Source organism: Protopterus annectens, chromosome 2.part1 (genome assembly GCF_019279795.1).
Source record: "Protopterus annectens isolate FY-2018-M chromosome 2.part1, PAN1.0, whole genome shotgun sequence".
NCBI classification, from domain to species: Eukaryota; Metazoa; Chordata; order Ceratodontiformes; family Protopteridae; genus Protopterus; species Protopterus annectens.
In genome coordinates, this window is record NC_056729.1 from 626,773,349 (window position 1) to 626,796,059 (window position 22,711).

A 22,711-nucleotide genomic window follows, 5' to 3' on the forward strand; every position below is an offset into this window, starting at 1 on the left:
CACACACACACACACACACATATATATATATATATATATGTATATATATATATATATATATATATATATATATATATATATATATATACATACACACACACACACACACACACACACACACACACACACACACACACACACACACACATACACACAGACACACACATACATATATATATATATATATATATATATATATATATATATATATATAAAATACATTTTCCCTACTGTTGAATGACTGTGCTGCATGATATGTTTGAATAAACAGTGTGCCCATCAACAGCTCAGATGGCTTAGTAGTAATTTGCTGCAGCTATGGTGTGCAGAGTCTGAGTTCAAAGCTTGTAAGGGATGATTATTTTGTTGCTGGGCAGAACAAAGGCTGTTGGATACAGAGTGATTAAGGCACTTTTAAGCAGTTGTAAGTGGATTTGCATGGCAGTAAGCGATGCTAATTTCCAGTTAAATATGCTTACAGACAGCCTTAAAAGTGCTTAATCTGTGTAGGCATTGCTTAGCAGTGTGCAAACAGGCTTAATCCCACTTACTACTGCTTAAAAGTGCTTACTCCCTTTTACCCACATGCTAATTTCTTTAAAAGAAAAGAAAAAAGTGGTGATAGGAAAGTGGTGAAAAGGGGGACACACAGAGGGAAAGACAATAGGGAAAGTAGCTAGGGATATGCAGCATTGGTGTACAGAAGGTCCAGAGCTGTCCATTTCTTCTACAGCAACAGCTGTGCATATACACTGAATTTTGGAGGTATATTTAGACACTCAAACCCCTGAGAGAGGGGTGAGGACAACAATAATGTGTTGTGAAGCCAATTAGACCAGATTACATGTGTCAAGTGGACATGTGTGTGAAATGGACAGCTATATATAGGGCAAAATTTTGGGGGGGGGCAGCTTGCCTTTTTTTTTTTTTTTTTTATTAAAGTGAGAGTGGGATGTTGGGGAATGATAGTAGGTATATTTGGGGTGGTAGGTTGGGTATGAAGACAGACAAGACAGCATACATAGGCGGTATGTGACACATGTGAAGGGTAAACACCTTGGACGGGGAGGAGTGTTTGAAAATCGGAAGCCCATGAGTCCCCAAATGGAAACAGTGGGACTGAGGTCCCCACCCATGGGTAGTAACCACTGCACCTTCATGGCCCTGAAGGTGGCTATGCTAGGGGCTGAGCAGGAGGGGCAGGCTGACCCTCTAATTGTGTCACGCGACCCTCAAGTTGGCATACCAGATCTCCAAACTCATTTCAGAGCTTGCAATGCACCAATCCCTGGACCTGGCTTCAGGGTGACGGTATCCTGTCCGCGCTCACTCCCATGGGGGGGTGAGCCCCATCCCCCTGAGGCACTTCCACCCGAAGGTGGTGGAGGAACAGCGGACGAGGTGCTCCTGGTATGGGTTCCAGATGTGCTGGGGCCCGGTGCCACGGCCAGATGAGGTGGGAGAGGTGGGTCCGCTGGGACCAGCCTTCCCAAATGTGCTATGGCGTTGCAGTTTTAGAACATATGTGGGTTAGTTATAGTCAACACAATCCAGGATTAGTTATAACAGCATGCATAGATATTCTCATTAACCCAAAACAACAGATACGGAACAGTTGCATAGCAAACAGAACACATGCATATATGGAACCACAGTGGCCATTACAACAGCATGCAGGTTACATTGATAGCAACAGGCCACCAATTATAATATTTCAACATGGGACATTAATAGAAACACATTTCAGTATTTGTTGAACAATAGGACATTTGTCCCAACAGTAGGTTTGGTGTAAAACATACCCATTGATTCGTGTGTTTAAATTATTGTTGCAGATATGGTGGGGGGGGGTGTCAATTAACAACTTGTATATCCTTGCAGTACTCACAACTTTAATGATCATTGCTCTAATCATTACTCTAGAGGTATTATTACAATACCCTACAGCCTTGGTTTGGTCAGTGGTATGTTTGTACACAGTGTATAACCCAACCTTCTTACCTGGAAGCCCTGTGGGTGAATGTTTGTTAACACTACCTGACTGTTCCTACACATATTCCCAAAATCCTAGTTAAAATTATGCACATGACTTACTACCACTCCCGGGATTCGAACCATGGCTTTGGCTGCTAAAAATACAACAATTTGTATATCATCAGAGTGAGCTATTGAGAAACTACTGTCTTTTCTTTCAGTGTTTTCTGTCTAAGTATCTCTTGGTTGTACAATCTGACCCTGTAATTACAACATTCTTATACAGACATTCTAGGCATATTTTTATGTAGCACAGTGTGGGAAACAGTGGTTAACACATTATTACTGAAATATCATATCTTGGGGAATGCAACATGTTAAGCCATACAATACCAGAGTAAACAGAACCAGTCCAGGATTTAGAACTTTATTGCCAGGCAGTTACACTTTTATTTACATATGACCTATATGGGACTATTACTGTCAGATTGTCTGGTTTATTCAGTACAAATGATACACATTTTTATACTGCCAGATGACATTTTGCTCCTTTATATTTATTTGGTTTGACTACTACAAGCAGGATTGTTACTCACCAGCCTCGCCCCGCAGTCTTTGCAACCTGCTGGCATGGGCTTCCTGGTTCACAGCCCACTCAGCTGGAGTTGTAATGAAAATAGAGAAGCATTTATGCATACCTGTCCATCACATACACAGGCTGGACTTTTCTAAACAGTTATTGCTATGAATACTTACACACTGCTGGGACATCTCCCCTCTCTCTTGCTTCTTGGACCCCCTGTTCGAAGAGCTCCCTCTTCCTTCGTTTCAAGTCAGTATAGTGGTGTCGAACCTGCTCTCCAGTCTGAGATATACCAGTGGCACTGGTGAGATCATGGGTGAGACTTTCCCAGGATTTCGCTTTATATTAGGAGCCCTGGAACTGGTCCTGCAGCAGTCTCACGTCATGTTTTTTTACCAGGAGTCCTCCCATGACCTTGGACTCCTGCATGCCCCAGCACTGTGCATGAAAGTGCATGTCCTCTCCAATACCTGACATACTGCCTACAGTGGAGAGCTACAACCAGTTATGAGCTGAATTCCGTCCTGCGGGGTTTAAATACGGCCAATTTCCTGCCCTTTGCCATGATTGGATGGTTTTGAAAATGCTGAGCTAAGGGCAAACCTGCTTAGCTAAGGTTGGCAGTGCTTAAAGGGGCAGGTTCAGCATTGCTTACCAATGGGCAAATCCACTTCGCTGGGCTATTCATTGCTTAGTATTCATATGTACACAATGCTGTGCAATGCTTATGGTTTATTATATTGGACTACCACCTGTATGGGACTGATTCATCATTCATTACATAATATAGATTTATTTACCTTCCCTAACATCCCCCAATGTGCTGTATGTAATTTATTTTGTTTTTAATTTTATTTATTTATTATTTGTTAAACGGGAAAGTCCGACTTGGAACAAAGCCAATTTTCTGCGGAGGCCTAGGGAGAAATGCTCCAGATGCACGTCTTTGTAATGTGGGAGAAAACCTACACAAACACAGGGAGGACATACAAACTCCACACAGAAGGCAACCCAGCCAAGAATCGTACCAGAGAATTTCTTGCTGTGAGGTGACAACGCTACTGCTGCACCACTGCACAATCCGTTTATGTGTGTGCCTATACTGTATGGGGTGCTTGTGTTTATATGGGGGTTTCACTACTTCATTACACTGACACCTCGCATCTGGGCGTAATACACTACTCTGGTTGAGAAAAATAAGTTACTTCCTACATAAATATACAAATAAATTAAAATCGTAATGTTTACACATATAAAATGGAAATGGCTTTAATAAGGCTTGAATCATGAATGACTACATGCAAGGCGTATGCTCTAAATGCTACTCTATTGCACTTTTCCTTGTGCTGGGATGTCTATTGTTTTTTAACTTATCCTGCCGTTTCAGCTGGAGTAAGTGTAGCTAAGCAATGGGCACACCCACAGCTACGCTTAAACTTTATTGCATATGTGAAAAAAGATATATTTATTTGTTGTGTTTTTTTTACTTCATACCCTTCAGAATATCCAAGCTAATGCTGAACCTGTTATTCTATCAACTTTATGCTTTGTAGGGATGATTGTTTCTTATGGCTTTGTCCAGATTTCTTACCCTGATGGGTTGGGGGTGTTAACAAGTGCTCTCGTGCAATTTAAATTGCTTTACGGCAATTCTGGTGTGCAGAGGGCATGTGTATTGTGAGAGCATTGCTCTCAGACACACCCACTGCAGTAGTACACAGAACGGTGTCCGTTTTACAGCATGGCAGCACACCTTCATAAATATGCATGGCACGCTGCTGTGCTGCACTGGAACGGTCCCTTCCATGCAAGAATAAGCTATTCCTGCATGGAAGTTTGCTGAATCCCAAGCTTTATTTTATCAGCATGCATGTTTTGCTTTGTTTTGTTTTTTACCTGATGATGTAGAATTGTGTGATGCAAATGGGGTGCAGTCATCTCATTGGCCATTTAGTTTTGATATGCTATTATCCTATGTAAATCAACTTCAATCTTTGACACTCATTTATAATAATACAAGATGATATGTCAACATTTACGTATGGTTTTGAAATACTTGTTTTTTCATTATAACTGGGATGCAAATGTTATGCTAAAGAAATGGACCTCAACAAATATTATTTTACTCTTTTCATACCTAATGACTTATCAATGATTTATATAATAATTTCTTCTTAACTGTTATTGAGTCTTAATAAGAGGACCTACATAAGGAAGGAGTTGATAAAACCTATTGGCATTTTTGATATATCAGCTAATATATGCAAAGAGGTTATCTTTAATACATTGCATTCAAATATGTTAAATATCTGAAGTGCTACAGTTAAAAATCAGTAAAAGAGTCATGTGTAGTAGTGAATAATTTACAAACAAACTTAATGACATACATTGATTGTTTTGGAACAAATATAAACATTTATAATTATTTAATTTTAGTTATGTACTGAAGTACTAAGTTCTTCAAACTGCAATATTTATTTCAATATCAATTTCTGCAGTGAATTACAACAAACAATAAAGATCAATGTCATATTTTATTGCAATATCCTGTTTGTTAGAAATCAAAGAACCAGTATACTTTTGCTGTAGAGTTGAATTAATCAACCCAGTGCAACCAAAATATTTAAAATAATCAAAACTGCTATCAAAATATATAATGAAAAAGGCACTGTAAACCTAAAGATCTCAGAAAGTCCATTGTGGGTGGTACTTGACCAATCTGCTCAGTGCTACAAGCTGATGACACCTATGTCAGGAATAGAAATAACATTCTTGTGATAAAAGATTACACAGTATATGTGGTCTGTTTTTTTTTCTTATTCTGGTAAAACAAGGCAAAATTATGTCCTTAATATAGCTGGTAAGAATGGATGCTGTACAGATTCACTTCAGACAGCACAGTAATTGTTCATATTGTTCCTACCAGGCAGGACTAGGACTAAATAGACTGAGAGTACAGTATAGTTCGCTTCACTGTAATGGGAGCACTGTACAGAACCTTAGGTCTGAATGGAGACATTAATTTTTTTACAACCTATTATAAAACTTGAGTACAGTTTACTTACTTTATCTTGCAGAGCTTTTTCTTTGATGGGAAGGAGTTGCAGGTTGTGCGGCTGTAGTTCATCTGTTCTGATTATACCATATAACCTGTTGGGGGGAGCTAGACAAACACAAATGAGAGCAGGATGATAAAACCAAATTAAAACTGAATATTAAATTAATTTCTTATGGTTAGTAATAGCTGTGCTTATGAAGGAGTAAGCAATTGAACTTGATTCAAAGATTCATTGCAGCTACATAATTATAAACTCTCAGAGGATAGCTCTTGCTTCAGAAAGTCAAAACAAGTTTTGCCTGGAATGAGTTTATAGGTAAAAGGTTTGCCTTAAAGGAAATGAGGCTATCACTATGTTTTATATGTATTGTAAGATTATTTCCCAGATGGGAGGAGCAGTGAGTAATATATATGTCCCTCTTGCAAGTCTTATTTAGTTGCTGATGGAGATTCGTGTCTTTAGGCTGAGTGTTTTGTGGAGGTGTATGCAATCAAGAAGAGTTAATTTCTTAAGACTGATGAATGCCAGGAATAAATCACCACTCAGAGGAGTCTGTACATGACACAGTCTAGGGCTAGAGCTTGAAATGCCCATGCCTATTTATCTATCAGTTTTCCTACTCCAATGCTGTGCTATGTAAAGACAAAGAAGTAAGAAGTCATGGAACAAATAACAAGCAGTCGTACACTTTGAAAACATCAAAAGCATATATGTTTTAATGATGTAAGCAGTACTCACCATTTGCAAAATAAAGTAGTTAAGAAACTAATGCAGGTACAATGGCAATGGAAACACGCATATACATAGGGATAGGGAGAGAGCTTCCACTGTGAGACCTAAAACTACCTGTAATGGAGGTGCATGGGATATATGCTAATGAGCTCTTAATGACATCAAATGTTTCAGCCACATGGCTTCTGAATGCCTGTGACGTCCCTTGTTTTTATGGATACATTTAGGCCAGTAAAGCCAAACCACTGAATGGTTTGTTTGTGTGACCTTTTTACCTTTTAATTTGGCTGTCATTTGGGATACTTTGCATGCATTAATCTTTATGGACATCAGCTGAGTTTAACAACCCTATGTTTTTAAACACACACACACACACACACACACACACACACACACACACACACACACACACACACACACACACACACAAATAAATCCACAGCTTGTTGTTTTTTTATTTATCAGGTGGATTGGACACTCTAAATTGGCCCTAGGTGTGAGTGTGTGCACGTGTGTGCCTTCTGTGAAAGGTTGGGCACCGGGCTGGCAACTCGTCACCATAAAACTCCACTGCCAATCATGAGTGGACAGGTGATCCACTGTGGCGACCCCTAACCGGGAAAAGCCAAAAGAAGAAGAAGACTTTTAGTAGTTTCTAAATATTCAAGGAAGGTTAAAATTTTATTTCTAACAAACACATGTAAATAACACAATACAAGCTAATAGTGTACAGTTGAAATCATACTTTTGAACTTGCCAGCATGCAGATATAGAAAAACTGAGTGGTACCATGTATGCATTCTGCTTTCATTGTTAAACAAAAATAAATCTTTTTTCATCTTTATAGCACATGTGAGTAACTTTAAAATAAACTGTGGTTACATAGTAGATATAGAAGTTGTTGAGCTCCTTAGTTATCCTAGACTTCATGACTGCATGGCTTCTAAAGTGACTGCTCCCAGTTCCCTGACTTTGAATGTCCCTGTCACTTTTCTAATTAGAAATTGTGCCAGTTTAGGCTTTGTATGCACACTGCAGGTGATTCACTATGGCTACCTTTTCTGTTTTCTCCACATCTATGTATCAGTGGTGTCAGCACATTTAGAGAGAGACTTTATGAGGTTGAAACCTAAACCAGTTTCTTTCATCTACTTGAAGATACATTCAATTGAAAGTTTATGAAATACAGGTAAAAATGAATTTACCTTTTTTAAATACGTTTCACTTAAAAAGATTTTTACAAGAAAATCAAATATTTGCCTTTGCTGTCATTTCAACAAATATAACATGTTCTTATAACATTAAAGAAAATGAATACAGTGTACTCCAGAAAGAAAATGTATCTTCCATGAAACATGAACATCTTAGCTCAGATGCAAAAAGTTGTGAACAGTAATGTATACAAACAGTGCTTTTATAGGGGACAAGCCATACAAACACATGGGGTCACATGAACGACTACTTGTTGTGCATGAATGGATGAACGAGATTCCCACTGTCCCTACCTACTATCTAGAGAAACCACAGCCAAGGGAAAATGCTTGGCAGAATCAGCAGGGAAAGTTCAGCTTGACTCTAGTCTGGCAACATCACACAAATAATAGGCAGCTATTTTGGTTATGCATTAAAGGGTCAGCTTTTTGCTTTTTCTTCATCATTCAGCAACTTCTGAGAAAAAAAAAACTTCCTGAACCTGACAACTATCAGAGTCTCTTTCAGTCAGCTGGCCCCATTTTCTCCCCATGTACCAGGCAAAAGCTGACTTACAGGCACCATCATACAGGCAGCCATCCATGCTTGTTTGATTATTTCTTTTTTTGTAGCCTGAACCCACTGCAAATGCCCAGTAACACAATAAGGGCTTACAGTGGGCCTCAGTAAAGACATGTCACTCATTTCTGTGAGTGCTATACTTCTCAGAAGAGACCAGTCACCTTGAAGTCAGTAATGCTATGGGGTACATGGTCTCCACCTCAGATTCAACCATGGGAACGTGTACGTTTGAGCATGTACTCCCACACCCTCCACCCTGAGGAGAGGTGAGCTGGCAAAGTCACATCAGTGCCCCCCCTCCCTTGTCAACTACAGCAGGCACCCAATTGCTTATCAAACTCAAGCCATCTGGGGCATTGTGAAGGGTGTATACCTGGATTTTGCCAGATCCATCAAGAAAACACATTTTTGAAACCCAGGGTTTAAATTTAAATGAGTCAAACACCTACATTCTGGCAGTAGCTCTGGCTGCCAATGAAAACACAATAGATATGCAGAGTGTGTGTGTGTGTTATTGATAGCTTTCTGTATGTATAATATTTGTATTGCAGGGCATGCAATATGTGTAATCTCACACATAACTTTGCCACTTTTGATAAAACCCAAAGTGGTATAAAAATACATATACAGTCCCTCCCTAAACACACACACACACACACACACACACACACACACACACACACACACACACACACACACACACACACACACACACACACACACACACACACACACAGTTATACCTATGTAAAATTTATTTTGACCCAGAAATTACATAGACGAATAGCAGACATTTACTTTAGCATATAAAGTGTTTTAGTTATGTTATGCAAATAATGCAAAACAAGACAAATGATCCAATATTTTAAATAAGTAAGTGTGAATTACTTTAAAACAAAAGTAAATACCATTGTGAGCCTTATAGGTATGTGTACTTGCTTTGGGTTTGCTGGGTGAAGGTTGGTGCGTTGCTGCATAACATAATGGCTGATGTTTCTTAGTCCTTAGGTTGGATGGCTTAGGCAGTGTTCTCTTAGCAACCTCAGCTTAAGCTGATTTAGTGAAGGTGCCCTGTGTGTGTGTGTGTGTGGGGGGGGGGGAGGGGGGGTAATGGAGTACACTAGAAAAATGTGATAATATGAGGTATGTCTAAAGGATACAAAAGATACAAATCATGAGATGTGTCTACTGCAGTACTCTAGTGCAAAAAATGCAAAAGTGACAGAAATATGTAGGACCAACAAGGTAATTGGTAAAAATCAACTTTTCTCAGTAGGTTTCTTTAGTCTAATATCAGTTATATGCAACAGATACTCTAACCCAATAAATCCAGGTGCAGTAACTGTAGAGCAACAGTTACAGGTAGTCGAAATTTTATAGTGTAGTAACTGGTAAAGCAAATAGCAGTCAGCCAAGTATTAAAAATATATCAGATAAGTTATACAGTTCTTTCTAGTGCTAAGCTGCAGAGCAGTAGCTTTAAATGTTGTAGTAGTACAGTACGGTAATCATTAACAAGAAAAAATACAACAACAATGTTCAAAAAGTGCACTGAGTAACTTGAGATAATAAATTCATTTAGTTTCTATCTACTTCTTATTTTTAACTGGCAACACTCTAGTAGTACCTTAGAAATGAAATCAACAACAGTGAGCAACAATATGAGCAGCTATGCAATATTACTTAAACATAATAACACTACAGTCAGCAGAAAAAAGCAGTGCTAATTTCAAAAATACAAGTTAATATGTTCTTCACTGGCTTATTAAGTGCTTGACACACAGATGCAAAGAAATTCACCACAATAGAGAAGCTTGAGAGATGACTTGATATCTGTGTTCAGAACACATAGTGAACGGTTATGATCTGAGACCTGATTATAATTATTTATACTGCATTACTGCATGGAGGTTTACCTGCTCCATGTACCACCAATTACAAAAACAAAAGAATGTATACAATCAAAAATTATTTTCCAGGTTTCGAAAGCCTGTAAAGCACTTAACACTGCCAAGCAAATAGCAGAATTACTGTCATCTTGTTTTCTTAAGAATTCTGGACAAATCCAAACATAACAAGGGAACAGAAAAGGAAGAGAATATCTAAATCAGAGGCCATTTTAAATATTGTTATAATTCACTTAAAATAAATTACTAGAACAAAAGGTTGTGCACCAACATGTACTTTCTGGACAATGAGAAGTTTGAAACTCAACGTTAGTCACTGACATCTTACTGAATGACTGTAATTCTCACTGATTTGCAAAAAATCAAACATTATACAGGAGAAAGGGCAAAAATATGAGGCAAAATCAGCAATGTTGTAAAATCAAGGACATTTAAGATGTATGAACATCAGGCAGAAATAAAGTCCTTCTCAGTAGAAATAACATCTTTATAGGTTGTTAGACACTTCTTTCCTTCACATTTATTAAATATATCAATCTTCTTCTTTTGGCTTTTCCTGGTTAGAGGTTGCCACAGCAGATCACTAGTCCACTCATGATTGGCAGTGGAGTTTTATGGTGTCAAGTTGCCAGGCCAGCACCCAACCTTCCACAGAAGGCACACACACGCACACACTCACACATACAGCCAATTTAGAGTGTCCAATCCAACTACAGCATGTCTTTGGGATGTGGGAGGAAACCGGAGCACCCGGAGGAAACCCATGCATCCACAGGGAGGACATGCAGACAACACACAGAAGGCACCCCAGCCGAGGATCGAACCAGAGAACCTCTTGCTGTGAGGTGGCAATGCTAACTGCTGCACCACCGTGGCCACCTTATTAAATATCTCAATAAAGTCCTCCAAAGACATATATAACTGTCAACCACAAAAAACAAATAAAAAATGACACTCCATGCTACATGCCATCAGCAACTATATTAAACCACTCAGTGTAGCGCTTTTCTTCCAAAACTGAAACTTCACCAGAATTAAAACTAGCATCACTTCCCTTTGTAAATAGCATTTTTTAAAAACACAATAATCAACCAAATGAAATAATTAAAATATTAACACATCATAAAAATTCAAACTAAACAATATGAATAAGAAAGCTTCTGATTGCATAATAAAACCATTTTGTTTATTCATTCTTTTATATCCTATCTGCCCTTGAGATCAAAATACTGTGAACAGATTTTTTTCTTCAGTCCCTAGAACCTGCAATGCTTTTAATAAAATTTGTCATTGTAATTCTCAAATTTTGAAATAATTTTAATAATTTCCTCCCCAAATATTTTCACCCCCTTTTTAAATCCATAAAATGTAAACGTCTTAAATGGGTGAATAGTTTTCCCTACATAAAATGCTAGCCAAGCCATACATGTCACAAAATATACCACCCCAGATGTTGAAGAACAGGATTTATCACCACGTATTCCATAATAAAAATGGACAGCAGGAACACCTTGAGTGTTCATATGCAAAAATGTTGCAGGTATCATTTGCGGAAGTGCTAAACTGCTTGAGTGGTTTAATAAAGCTGCTGATTGAATGTAGCACAGAACAGTACTTTTCATTTATTCACTTGTTCATTTTGACCGTTTTGTATTTGGTTTATATGTTGAAGTGGATTAAAGTGTTTTGGCATTAAACTGCTGTTTCAAGAGTTCTTTCCGAGTCACACACCACTATATGAGCTTTTGTGTTCTATTTTTTGCATTTTCTAAATATGATAGTGTGAACTTCTAACATTATTTAAAAATGTTTACCTTGTGTTGCAGTTATTTTGCTGACTAGTATCATCTGCTGTCTGTACAAAGCAAGATGACCAATCTTAACCACACTTTGCTGTTCTTAAGAAGCTTTCGTTAAGCACCACTACGCCCTGTTAGTACCAGCCTCCAGATTTAATAAAATCCATGTAGGCATAGAGTAGATCCTACATGGAAGGTACCATGGCCATGTAAGTGGTTCCCTCTTGGTAGCACGTCATGTATATTATATGTGTTGCTGAGGGAAAGCCGTGGAACACAGTTATTGAATGAGTGTAGGGAGTGTGTTAGTAACCATGTCCGCAGATGAATAACACACCCCTTTCACTGTCCAAGTGCATTATATCAATGTATTTATTTTTATTTATTTATTTATTTTTCAAGTTTGCGCAGCACGGCACACAGCAGTTGACACATGCCAGACATCTAAAAATAGAAACCTGATGCATTTAATTATTAATTCAGAGGTCAAGTTTAAGCATAGCTGACTAGATTTGCATGCAGTGGTACAGTGCTCAGAAGTGCTTAAATGCAGCTGATATACCCCAGGGATTACCTCAGTGTCACTGCTCAACAGAGGCACAGCAAAATAATGGGTATAGTTCCCCATACTAAAGGGGTGGCGTAAGCCACAAAACTATGGGCTAGGCTTGTAAATGCCCTCGGGCAGATAGCCTAGTATGAACCTATGAACCTATGAACCTAATCTAAAAGTATAGCAGCATTCTACACATCCATGTAGCCAAATGGGTAGAGTGACAGCCTTATGTGCAGTAGGCATGGGGTTTGAATACATGGAAGGAATATTAAGCATTTATTTTTCAACTACAAATTATGCTAATTATTTTTAAATCCTGATTTGCTGCACTCAGCTAAGCTCTGTTAAGCCCTGCTAAGCCTTGCTAAGGACTGCTTAAACAAGATACATTTTAGCACTGCTTGGCATTGCTTGGCACCACACAGCAGTGCTTAGCTTGGTTTCGCACTGCTAAAGCATTGCCAGTTTATGCTGAGCTGAGCTGTGCTAGTTTGCGCAGTGGTAAGCAATGTGCCACATTTTTAAAAATTCCCCAGTGGCATTAAATGGTGGGAAAACAAGCTATGTTAAGCACAATAAGTGAGAATACTGCAGAATCCATTGAGTTCAACCTGTGAGGATACTATGGCAGGTGTTGGAGAGGGTTCACACTTTTGGGTACAATGGTGGGGCATTGAGGAGTCCAGGGTCATAGATGGACTCTTTGTGAAAAAACATGAAGACCGGCTCATGCAGGGTGGTTACCAGGCCTTTGAGTGCAAATCAGAGGTCTGGGACCCGCTGGCATGGGACATCACCAGTGCAACTGGTATCCCCTGCACAGGTGAGCAGTGTTGTCACTACCATGATGACCTGAAAGGATGGAAGGGGGGGTCTCTTGGATGCCTGGGTCCAAGAATTCTGGGTGGGCAATGTTCCACAAGTGTGTAAGTATGTTTGCCTGTGTTTCACCAATATTTATTCTGAAATGTCTGCTAAACTGGTATGCATAATGGTGTGCTTCTCTTCCAACAGCTGCAGAGGTGACAGCTCATAATGTTGAGGCATAGGCAGGAGCCTGGCCAGGCTGCGCCATGACTGTGGTGAGTACAGATGTAGCTTGTAATCTATAGTCATATAAGCCAGAAAGAGTAAAGCATTAACTGCCATTAGGTATATATACAGTTTTGATTGTATTGCAATGAATGTAGGCGTAGACCTGGAATGCAATAAATGACTACTGCCAAATGTACTGCAATAAGCAGGAAAGAGTAAAGCATTAACCTTGATAAAGTAAATGAAATAAAGTTACTATCGCAATAACTGTGGAATTACAGCTGCCTTTAAACACCTGCATTACATAAACTGTTGTTCAATAAAAACTCAAAACTAGACTAATAAATGCATGAAGGTATCTGTAATAAACTGGTGTGCAATATCTGTGGAATGCGAGTTGATATTTCAACCCAGTAATAATATATTGTGTACACCTGGATTTTATTTAGTAATGTATAGACTACTTAGTATCTCTGCCATGACTGGATTTCATGCAGGTGTGTTCAACTGTCACTGCAGTGTACTATAACACTGTAGTAGTAGTACCGGGTCATATTTTGTTTCCAGGTGAGCTCTAGGAAAAATCAGTCAGTCAGATGTCAGCAGTGATTTAGTAGCTCAGTTTGTTAAATGCTGTGTTTGAAGTGCATTTTGCTACACTCAGACCAGGGTTTGAGCCCAGTTCCATGTAATAATAAATACTACTGAATCAGATATGTTATGATGACAGATATTCTCTCCACAGGAACACAGGTAAATGGGAAAGACAGCACGTATTATGTGTAAATAATTGTTTGTTCAGATGTCACAGACTGTTAAAATTATTACCATGAATGTACCATTAATGCATACAATAAAGGAAATAAGTTTAATAATAACAAAACATAATAAAATAAAATAAATTAAATGTGTAATTACAGATATAATTCTCTCCAAAGGAACATGAGTAAATGGGTGAGATAGCTCATATTATGTGTAAATAATTGTTTGCTCAGATGTCACAGACTGTTAAAATCATTACCACAAATGTGCCATTAATGCATACAATAAAGGAAAGAAGGTCAATAATAACAAAATATAATAAAATAAAAGGAAATAAATATGTAACCAAGGTATGGCTGTATTCCTGGAGTTTCTTGTAAAGGTTGATGCAGTCAACTACTACATGTGATGCACGTCCCCTGCAGTCACTGCTATTAGGTAATATCCCCATGCTTGCCAAGCAAGGCATGATAGTTGTGTACTGTCTGTACTGTGCACATGCATGCCTCTCAAGTGTCACATTGTCATGGAATGTAATTAGTGTTGCATAATCCCTCTGTCACAGATGTATCATCGACATGATTACATGTCAATAGCAAAGTAACAGTACATCAGCCCAAAGTACTCCTTGGTAGCTACATAGGTCCATTTGATGTGCAAGTGTCTTTGTAGTTGTGTACCTGCAGGTGTTACTGCTTGGTCCATAGTGTCCCATGCAGAGAGCTTGAAAGGTATGTACATGCTACAGTAGCTATAAGGCACGTTCACACATAAAGAAAGGACAGACCTATAGCATAGATAGCATTATTGTTGTCACCTATATAGCCCATGATGGTATTAAAAGACTCTATTTCTCTCTTTCCCCACCCCTTATCTTCACATATTTATTATTGTTATATATTGGTAATGGTTTACTATTAACATATGTTGTTACAAAACTATATTTTGGGGCATGAGTTTTATTAACGTTATGTATTACTATGGTTGCATATTAACATATCTTGTTGAATTACCTATTCTGTTGGCTTTATGTCGTAACTGTTACTGGCATGCTGTTAATATACTGACTGGTATGTTATGTATTGTTGTATTTCACATAAAATGCATTTAAATGTAATGGGGTTATTTCCAATGGTTTGGCATGATGTTATTACTAACAATGGTTTTGTTATAACTCACCTTTATGTATTGGTTTACCTCTATATTCACAGTACGTCTGGGTAGGTTGGTTCCTGTTGATCCACCTACCCTACCTCAGCCGACCATGGCACTGGGTACCAACTTGTTTGGGACCCACGTTGGTAGTGCCCCATATGCTGGCCCTGCACCACCTTTGGGTAGAACCACCTTAGGGGACGAGGCCCATCGCTCCCTGGGAGTTGTCACCCAGGATCAACTATCAGCCATGGTATGCAGGATTTTCCATAGGAGCTATCACCATTGCCTGCACCATATTGAAGGCAGACTGGACAACCTGGTGGGACCTGCTGGTGCAGGTGCCTAGCTTCCAGCACAGCCGCTTTAGAGGCAATGAAGGAACAGTGTCAACTGTCAATGGGTGGGGATCTCAGTCATGCTTCTGCAGTCTGGAGGCACATACACCTCTGATTCCACAACAACCTCCCCATCCAACGTGTTTACCCCCTCATGTGTCACACACCACCCCTGTATGCTGTTTTGCCTGTCCTGTCTGTCTGCAAATGCAACCTCTCCTACCCAATGTACCTCCCCACACATACCTACATCCCTCCCCCAACATTCCACTCTCTCCTTAAAAAAAATAGGCACCTGTCAAACAAAAAAAATATTGCCCCATACATAGCTATCCATTTCATGCATGCACCCACTGGACACAACTAATTAGGTCCAATTGGCTTGACAACACATTTATGTTGTCTTCACCCCTATCTCTGGGGATTGAGGGTCCAAATTCATGTACACAATCTGTAAATATTACAGTTGTTGCTGTACAAGACATGGAATGCTATGGTCCTTTCCTGCACCCATCCTGCATATCCCTACCTGCCTTTCAGTATGTTTTTACCTTGCTTGCCCCCATTTCACTACTGTCCTACCACCCTCTTTTTCTTTTTTTCTTTTTAGTATGGGTTTGCGTGGAGCTAAGCAGCATGCCGCACAAACCCGATAAAATGTGCTTAAAAGTGCCTTAATGATCTTATGTGTTTCTGACACTGTTTGGCACATCTGAAAAATAATCACAGCTGTTGCATTTTGAACCCATGCCCCTGTTATCTACAGTACAGTGCATTAGCACACTAGGCCACTCAGCCCTGAATTAAAGCAGGTGTTTCCACCAACATATACTGATTGCCACTGACAGACTGCAAGTATATATAATGAAAAAAATGGGAGTGTACTTGGAACTGTGATGCAAACACTACACCAGTACACAGCCAAATAAATAATAATGGATATATGTGAGGCCTGGGATAGCAGGTATACCTATCAACTGTACAGATTGCTGCAAATTGTCCAGAGTTTTGCCCCCTATTTTTCTCACGGTTTTCATAAAAAAATCTAAGTTTCTGGCAAAGTAGCGGCAAGTCATTAAATATTGTGGTTAGAATATCATGACAGACATTTGAGTGTCACACTTCATACCCTTCAGAAAATCCTGTTAATTTATCAACATTCTATGTCTGTAAGAGAAATATTTAAAGATTGTCTCTATTTTGAGCCTTGGTCCCCCACTTGTATTATTGCTTTGTCCACAGTTCTTGCTCAAAGAGGTTGAGAGGTATGATAGCAGGTAATTGTTCCCTTTTATCAGCAACATCTTTTAAAAGACCTGCTAAGGCAGCAATGTCAAAGTACATATGTCTACAACTGGGACCCTGCTGCACAACTGCCTTTGAAAGCCATGTACATAGTGATGGATGCAGACAACGTGTTTCACAGACTGTATGGATGCACATATATCTTGCAAATACACCTGCTACAGCACTGACTCAATAGCTCAATATGTTAAATACTTTGTATACAGTACATTTTGCCACCCGCAGTCCTGGGTTCAAATCCATTGTGTTGCAAATAAATTTCATTGTTGTGAATACAGCAAGTAGTGACTGAGTCATGCAAATTTTACCCACACAGGTTCCTGCTACTGAATTAACTGCTCCCCTTGTTTGCAAATCAAAGGCCTGTAGGTAGGGACACACTACACATATTCATATAGCCTAACAATAAGTTGCCTACTATTCTGTGATTGGCACTGTTACATAACAGATGTGCCTTAATCACATGCTTTGAGTGGACTGTAAAGGGTACCCGTACCCTGACTCTGTTGCAACGACAAATCTGACACTGCTGCCTCAGTTATGTGTACAGCTTGCTGTCCTCCAAAGTGTTCACAATCCCCACATGTGTCCTAGGCTGCAGCAGCAGCTGCAGCTTGCAACAAACACAGCTGTATGTTAAGTTTGCTGTTACAGACCTACCATACCTCAAAAGCCCCTAGAACAAGGGATCCAGGCACAAGAATGCATAAAGGGTGGGGGGCAAAGGTCCAGCAACAGGGACATGTTTCACAGTTTGCCTTTACAAACATAGTGAACTAATAGAAGAGCAGTGACTGCGTCAGCATGCATATTCTGATGGTATAACATCTGACACTCACATGTCTCTTTCCCCTTACTGGCCTAACCCACAATGTTTAAGACTGAACTGCCAGATAATCACGATGTCATGGGACAATGGCCAAACGTAGCATGCAAAACTTTGGACATACCTCATAAATCTCAACAGTGGACAGTATTTGTACCTACCTCTGTGATGCTGTAGTCTCCACACCTCACTAATGTCCATCTCAAAGACTAAGAAAGGTGCCAAGGCCTACATGAAGGCCTTAAATATTGCACTGTGGTGCCATGTCATTGGCTAATGAAAGTGCAAACCAGCTATTTTGGATGCAAGTAGCAAGTCTGAGCCACAGATCGGTGCATAGGCAATTACCTGTTAATAACAATTTCCTATAAAAGGCAATCAACTACCTATGGAGAACAGGTCTGTATGTTGCTTTACCAATACAGACTATGATTTAGCAAACTGTTTACTGAGGATTTGTTCACAAAAGGATTACGTCACTCTACCAGGTATGTAATACATGTCCCCATATAATGGGATGTAGATGGGAGGGTGTGGGGAATAGGGATTACAACAGTAGGCCTGAGGTACATCTATGGGAATGACATGTTGGTGATACTCTGCTGTCCAACAGCTATAGGCATGCCTCTCAGCTGTGCCTGCTTTGAACCAAATCACAGCTCTGGTCCTCTTACTCCCCCCTACAATGATCAGCTCCTGTATGAAAGCTAGTGGATTATGAGTTAGACATATTAACAGTAAATAAGGGTGGATTCAGCTATAATATCACTTGATGTACTGTTATTCTGCTCTTTTCAGTCTGTTAATGTCACACAGAAATAATTCAGACATTGCAAAGGTGTCCCTGATGTACTATCACTAGGTTACTGTTTTGTTGGCATTCGTACCTCATTGCTTGGGGGCTATGGGTAATATACCTGTCAAGCCTCTACAGCAGGAATTCAGGTCATAGCCATTATTACTGGTGGGACACAGGCCCAAACTCAGCGACAGAGTGTACATATTGGCCATGCAAAGTAGGACTATGAATAGACCAACAGATATTACTGTAGCATTAATGTTTTCTGAGGGGTCTGGTGTAGGACAGCTAGATTGTCTATATTCTGACAACAACCATTAATTACTGACCAACTGTTTCTCAGACATCCACATGTTTGTGCCAAAAGGACCACATATATTAGGCACATGCACACATTCTGCAAACATCTGTGTAATGGTGAGGTATGATGCCTGCAGGGAAGATAACCTACAGCAGTTTTGCATTGCTGTCTGTCAGTGTGGCACATTGGTGTTGCAGTACTGTCCCCATATACTTGTAATAATACACACCTATTTGTCTGACAGTGGCTGTATGACATGGTGGCACTTTGCCCATAGGGGGCATGCCAGAGTAGATAGCATTGATTGGTGTGGAGACATACAGCAGACTCTGTCACAGCACACAGGGACATAACCAGTATTGCTACTATGTTGATGATAGCCACAGATGTAGTGTGTTGATAGACTGTGGGGTGTGATGTGGGAGGTAGCAGTGGATAGTGCAGGCCATTTTGGTTGTGCAGGGACTGTATATAGTGGATGCCCATGTATCTGGTAATGTGATATGTTCCCCTCTTGTTGTCTTTCAGGAAGGATGTATTGAAGGAGGCATCAACCATTTACAGCTGCTAAAAATAATGTTATCCTGGATGGCCTCAGACTGCATCATAACACTCTGCTGACCAGGAGTCGCTGACATCATGAGCAACGTCCAGCATTGTGGGCTGAATTTGTCAGGGTGATTAATGAAAGTTGACATTAGGACAGGTCATATGAGCAGGTCTGCCACAGGGCCAGGATATGCTCAATGCCATATGTCAAAGGGCAGCTGCTGTGGCCAGGGATTGTGCTGCCACCAGTGGAGGGCCTACAACAGAACAACCACTCTCGGCCACAGAGGAATTCCTGGTGAACTTGGGGAAACCACCAGCTCCCAAACATCCGTCACCCCATACATCCTTGAGGTGGGTGCCACAGCATCCACAGCAGAGGAGCATCCAGTTAGTAGCCTCTGCATACTAGTACATGGGTGTCAGGTCTAGATGCATTGGGGGTTTTGGTTTTAATGCACAGTTCTGCACACATACTCAGAATGTCAGTGATGTAGGCAGTATCACATTAGCTACTGTATATGTGGATATACACACATATTACCCTGTAACAATGCAACATTTGGTATTGCTGACAATACCTCTCCCTCACATTTTCATAAGTCCATCAGGTGTGACCGGAGTCCGAGGTCCTGTACCTGGTAACTGTGATACTGCTGTTTTACAGATCATATGTATACCCTAAGAGTATTAATGGCTGCCATTTTGTCCAAGGCACAACTGTTATTCTTAGCCAGAGTACATTTGTTGTATGTTCAATTTTGGAGGGCTTAACTGAAGTACATTGAATGAGTAATCATGGTTGTGTATTTGCAGGAGCAGTAACACATTTGCACTTATTTTTGAGATGGTATATGCAGCCTGCTATACAGGAGGGTATCACTCATAGATGCCTGTTCACACACAATATGGGTGCACTGTGTTTTAGGTGTATGTCTATCAGATACACTGACATGCTGCTATGTCACTAGTGTAACTGGCAGCATTAACTGGGCATAGTTGCAGTGCATGTTATAAAGGCCCTGTCATGTCTGTGTATGTTGTAGTCTGCTTGTGTGTTGTGCATGGGATCAGAAATAAGATGTGGTATGTGTAATGCAGTTGTTGCTCCTCACCTGTATTTGTGTCTGTGGATTACCATATATAATAGTGCAGGCAGTAATGTAATTATTTTTTCTTCCTCCTCACAGATGGATGTGGGGGTTAGAGTCTCTCTCCCTCACAACCTGATGTCAGTGTCTCATCAGACTCTGATGATGATGGTGGTCATAGTGAGGCACAGGTGGGATTGTTGGGGGCTGAATCTGCCCATCGGTTGACATCCCACCTCCTATCCCATTGTCCCTGCACACAGTCAGTATGCCCACAAATACCCAGTCCCCTGAGGCCATAGACATGAGACAGTCAGAGTGTGGCAACATTGAACAGGGCAGTGTGGCATCTATGGCATCAATGACTGGAGACACTGGCCATAGCTAGATAGCTGGTGAGGTCTCACACAGGCAGATTGACAGGGCTGCTCGAAGGAGGACTGCTGCCCATCTACCACCTGTCACAGGAGTCATATCATGGGTCTCTCGCTGCATGTTTTAGTCCATCATGGCGGCACAGGCACATTCCCGAACACAACACCAGACAGATGCTCAGGATTATGGATGCAGTATAGTCTGACATCTGTGACTGTCTCTACTGCATTGGTGGTGCCATGGAATCTTTCATCGATGTAGTGGACAGACAGTGGGCTGAGACAGTATCAATCTTTCACTACACATTGTCTGTGCTGGAACATCTAGTTGGAGTAGGGCATTAGACATGTAGATGTAGGTCAGCAACACCATCTTCTGAGAGTCCATGTGGCCATGCACACTCACGTTCCCATAGTGGCAGTACCACCAGCACTACAGAAGGGAGTGTGCTGTCCACACCATGATGTGGCAGGCCATGGGCACCTGGTCCTGGGTGGTCCTGTGGGGTACCAGGACCAGCAGACAGTAGTCACCATCAGCTACTAGCACCGCATCTGACCCTGGGTATGGTGGTGTCAGTGAAAGTCCTGACAGAGCCACTTCCCATGTTCATGGTCAGTGACAATGAACTGTCCACTCTGCCAAGTATGGTCCACAGCTATCAGACAAATACATGTGTAGGGCTAGCACTGTGCTCAACTGTGTAAATGCTCAAACTCAAACATCACTGTCACATGCAGTTCACCAACAGATACACACAACAACTCTCCATGGCCCAGCTATCCAGCACCCCTTCCTGAGTCACACACATGGTGTCAACTGTTTGGCACAGCCTAGGCCTGTGGCACCGCACACCACACCCTGTGCATTTGATGATACCTATGCCACATCCATGTCATCCATGCCATTGATTTGATGCAGGGACATGCAAATATGTGTCTGATGCACAGGGTGACAATATTACTTTACATGTAGTTTTGTAGTGTGGTACTGTTATGCCATGTCTGGTGTTGTGGCCCATGACACAGGTGCTGTATGCTGGCATGTGTCATGAGTACACATCAAAGTTTATGTATCATTGTTGCATGATGTTAGACTTGTGGAAGTGTTGCAAAATGACAGGTGTCTCACATAACTGTATATATTCTGTTCCAGAGGTCTGAGTGGCTAAGCTATGGTGCCTTGGCAACAATACAGCAGCAGCACAGGATGGCATGGCAGCACAGCAGAAATATGACATCAACAAGGTATGGCTGTACATGTGCATGGTGACCTAGGTGCATATGTGTAGAACAGTGTGTCAGGGACAATAGGGGCAGTCAGCATAATTCTGCATGTGTACCCTGTGGCAAGGCCTGCTACCCTTGATAAGTGTCACCTGGGCGTTCTATATATACAAATCTAGGTGGTGGTAGATAGCATGTATGCCTAGATAGATGTGGGCTATTTAGGGCTAGCAGCTAATCACAGGGTAGTAAAATGCATGACAATTGCACACCCATATGACCATATGTGTACTGCTGCATGAGAATATGCTTGCACACACAGACAAAGTTGGCTTTACTAAGATTAGAACCCATACATATCAATTAGCATCTATTATACCATAGCAATCCATACTTATCACGTGCACCACAGAGAATACCTGTAGTTAGCTTGTCAGCCAGTGCTGTTAAGGTAAATGCCATCAGCAGCACTTGTAAAGGAGGCCATTATGGAAGCATGCAGGTAGTCACAGTACCTTAAAATATATAACCATTGCACAGAGATAGGTGGTACAGGCATGTGACCA